This window comes from Apis dorsata, unplaced genomic scaffold (genome assembly GCF_000469605.1).
Source record: "Apis dorsata unplaced genomic scaffold, Apis dorsata 1.3 scaffold_209, whole genome shotgun sequence".
Classification (NCBI taxonomy): domain Eukaryota; kingdom Metazoa; phylum Arthropoda; class Insecta; order Hymenoptera; family Apidae; genus Apis; species Apis dorsata.
Genome location: NW_006263493.1, coordinates 270,468 through 274,398, shown reverse-complemented (window position 1 = coordinate 274,398; position 3,931 = coordinate 270,468). Strand labels below are relative to the sequence as shown.

Below are 3,931 nucleotides of genomic sequence, written 5' to 3'. Positions count from 1 at the left end.
CGTCTCGAACCTCTGGACCTTCTGTCATCTTTTTTATACAATTTATAGAAGGAAAAAGTATTTGTAAATTTGAGGAAGTTTTGAGAAACTCTTTTAAAATTGAATTGAAAGATGCTAAAGAAAGAAAAAAAAACAAAACTCTAAATCTTCGAATTATAGAAAGAAGAAGAAAAATATACATAGTTTGAACTTCAATTGAAAGGAATATCCGGTGAGTGAGAAGAGTATTTTAGAAAGAAAGAAAGAAAGAAAGAAAGAAAGAAAACGTCGCACGTTTGTCAACGAGTTTATAAAAGAGTTAAAGAGTTGGAATTGGAAAAAGGGAGAAGAAAGAAGATCGAGCCGAGTAATGAAGAGGTTAACGAGAGCTCCCAATTTCAATTTCTCTTTCCCACGCTTCGTCATCGTCGTCGTCGTCGTCGTCCTCGTCGTCGAATCGATTCCCCGCCTCCCAATATTTCTCTCGATAATCCTTGCTCTCGATCGAAAACCTGTGGAAAAATTATCGGATCCGATGAAAATACATCATCCGTTCGCGATGAGAAACAATATTTTCGCGGGGATACGATACGTGTATTCGTCGAGCGTTCTCTCCCCCCTTCCCCTTCGTTTAAAATTCGTCAGACGTTCGCCACGCTCTTTGAAAATTCTCTCTTACCACCGTTCACCCTCGAGAACACTCGACCACCCCTTCTACGCTCCACGCTCGCAATCATCCCCCCTCCTTCGTGTTACACGCGCGTTCCCAATATCTTCTCTATTCGAAAAAAAAAAAAAAAAAAAAAACAAACAAACTATACTAATATAACTAAATAGTTGCACTTTGCTCGCGAAATCTTCATCTCGATTCTTCGATTTCCTTGGATCGAAATATATCGACCGTGATTATATATATATATATATATATGTGTGTATATATATTTTGATGCATATATCTTGTTGTTTCTACGAAAGAAAAAAGTAGAAGAAGAAAGAAAAAAATTTGTCGGATGTTGAATAATCTATTTCATGGCCGTTGAAAGAGGACGATCTCTCTCGAAGGGTTAAAAATACTAGGATTTTTCCGGAAGAAGGTGATGGAACGAGAGGGGTAGATCCAGTGGCGAGGTGGCTCGGACGAGGACAGAAACGCCACCGGGCATCGATAGAGCGTGGCGGTGCACACTTAATAATAGTCCTCGCTCGTTACGCACTCGTCGAACTGCCTTGTTAAGGCTAACAGCCACTCGCTCTCGGGGAATATTCGAAAGTTATCGGGACACGCGATCTCGTAAATCAACGCGCGTTATGGAACTTTGTGGAACTTTGGAGCACCGAGGTTTAATAATTTGTCATGAATCTTCGCCTCGGAAAGTCAGAAGCGATACAATCGGAACGAACAAAGTTATTCCCGTCGGCTGTGCCGTGTTTTAACATTCTCATTCGATCGAGCAGGAAACGTGCTTCTCTTTCTCTCTTTTTCTCTCTCTCTTTCTCTCTTTTTCTCTCTCTCTTTCTCTCTCTCTCTCTCTAAAAAGATAATTTTAATTTTATCTTTTATCGCCTACGATTAAAAGTTTAACCGTGGCTGGAACTCGAACGGTTGGTCCACCGCTTTGGCTAATTCTGCCAATTATCTTAAGTAATTCTATTAAGCCCGATCGTGGTCACGATTCGGATGTTGCCTCGGGGCATCCCCGTTTCGCGTCTCGTGGCACAGATTGTTGCGATTTAATCACAGATAACGGCCGATTTCTCGGGATTTTCTTCTTAGGAGGATAAGCTTCCATTCTGAACAGGAATCGGGGATCGACAGCAATAGATAGAAATAAAGAAAGAAAAAAAAAAGAAAAAGATAAACGGGTGAACCAATCGTGTTCACCAATTATCCCATTATTCGGCCGATTATTAATCATCTCTACGTCACCACCCCTCGAAAAATTGACTCGTTCGGCTCAACGATATCGTGTTTCCGTAAACAGAGAGCGATCGATCGTTCAATATTTCACCGCGGCCCGACTATTTTATTACCGATCCATTTCGTCACCCCTTTCGGGATATATCCTCGGGTCTGGAAAATTCGTCGAATGAAAAATCGGGGCACAGGGGGAGGGCCGATCATTCCTCCCGATCGAATTTCGTGTTTTGACAGCGGATCGCCGATCCGTGGCTATTTCTTCCCTTCCCCCCTTCTCTTTATCCTTCTTCTTCCATCGATCGTATCCCTGGTCTAATTTTTTCGAAAAAGTCGAGGGACAAAAGAAAGGGGGAGAGGGAGGGGGCGCGAGGAGGCAGCCGCTCTCCCCCTCTTCCGGCTATTTGAATTTGTAGAAAGGGTTCGATTCTGTGTTTATTTTTTCGGGCGCGCGTGGATGTGAGTCGAGGGTGGAGGGGAGGGAGGGGGTAGAAGGAGACACGCTCACACGTGAATGGCCGATATTACGCGCGCGGTTCACCCCTCGTGAAAAGTTTACGCGCGCGCGAGGGGTGAGAGTGGAGAGAGAGAGCTGTGGGGGTGAGCTGGGGGATCGCGGGCGATAAGTAGTACGCGTGTTTTCGTACGCTCCGACTCAATTTACCCCTCGAACGATCGAACGATGGAAACACCGAAAGGCGAAAGAAAGGGCGTTATTAGGGGAGGGAGGGGGGCTTTGAAACTTAAAAATTTTTATCCTTGGCAAGGATTTTTAAACGCCGTGTACGATCGTCTAATAATCGTTGCTGGCAACGTGCGACAACTTCCCCTTTCTCCCTCCCCTCCTCTTTTCTTTTTTTTTTTAATTGCAATTGTTTTACAATTGCTCGATAACAACAATAGCCCGATTAATGAAACGCACGAGGGCTCGAAAAGAGCTGTTCTTGGACCTTTGAATCCTTGACGTTTCACGATTCGCATCACGCTTCGTTGCGCTCGAATTCGGTTTGTGTTGAAAAAGAGAGAGAAGAAGAAGAAGAAGAAGAAGAAGAAAATAATATCGCAGTTTTATATATACGCTTTATAAAAAAAAAAAAAAAAGGAAAAAAAGAACCGGTTCGAATCAAGCGGTGGTGGTCGGTCAATAATTTCGGAAATCATTGTTCTCCGATATTTCACGAGGAGAGGTTTCCCCCTCGTTAAATTTAACGCGGCCGCCATAAGTAACAGTGGAGCGAAAAAAGAGAGAGAGAAAGAGAAAAAGAGAGAGAGAGGGGGGTTGCTCGACCCACGACGCCGTGAAAAGAAGGGGGTGCGTGGCAGAAAGGAGCAAGGGAAGAGAGAGGGGTGGTTGGTTGACACTAAGTAGTATGTCCGTAACAGTGGCCCCGAAAAATCTATACGTTGGAGGGCAGGCTAGATTAAAATGAAAAAAAAAAAAGAAGGAGAAGGAGAGAAGGAGGGGGATAAAAAAATTCCGCGCCTCGCCTCGCCGTAGGGGTAAAACGATACCAACTATGCTACGCGACATTAATGAATGTGCCTTTAGAAACGGCCACGCGGAGGGAGGAAGGGAGAGAGACAGAGAGAGAGAGAGAGAGAGAGAGAGAGATGAAGAGAGAAGAAGAGGGAGAGAGAAAGAGAGAAAGAGAGAGAGAGCAAGCGCGTAGCACGTGGCTTGATTGCTTTAACGACCGTTTGTACGCGCGCGCGTTCGTTCACGCACGCTGCTCCTCACGAAAGCCTCGTCGCTATAATAATCGTTCTCGATGAATAATCACGTTTTCGGCGCATCGATAACCCTACCCCATCATCGTGGAAATTTTGCTCGAGATGTAACCGATCTCTGGCGCGCCGATTGTGTCACGGATTCGAGATTCGAGAAAGAAGAAGAAGAAGAAATTCCCTAATTCGATTCCTAATTTCCCAATTTATTTTCCCAATTCTCGTTGATATTGATCGCGATCTATATTGCGAGAAGGAAAGGAAATAAAAAGCGAGACTGTAGCTGGACTTGTGTCGATCCAACGCGTGACA

The 3,931-nt window shown here is 44.4% G+C and overlaps 1 long non-coding RNA gene across 1 annotated transcript; it reads right to left on the bottom strand.

Annotated features, from left to right (window-relative positions):
• Positions 1-2,001: 2,001 nt before the first annotated feature.
• Positions 2,002-3,507, bottom strand: LOC116185543. Its single transcript, XR_004150387.1, has 2 exons — positions 3,478-3,507; positions 2,002-2,486 (listed from the first exon to the last, which is right to left on the bottom strand). It is a non-coding gene; the product is annotated as an uncharacterized LOC116185543 (long non-coding RNA).
• Between the last annotated feature and the right edge of the window lie 424 nt (positions 3,508-3,931).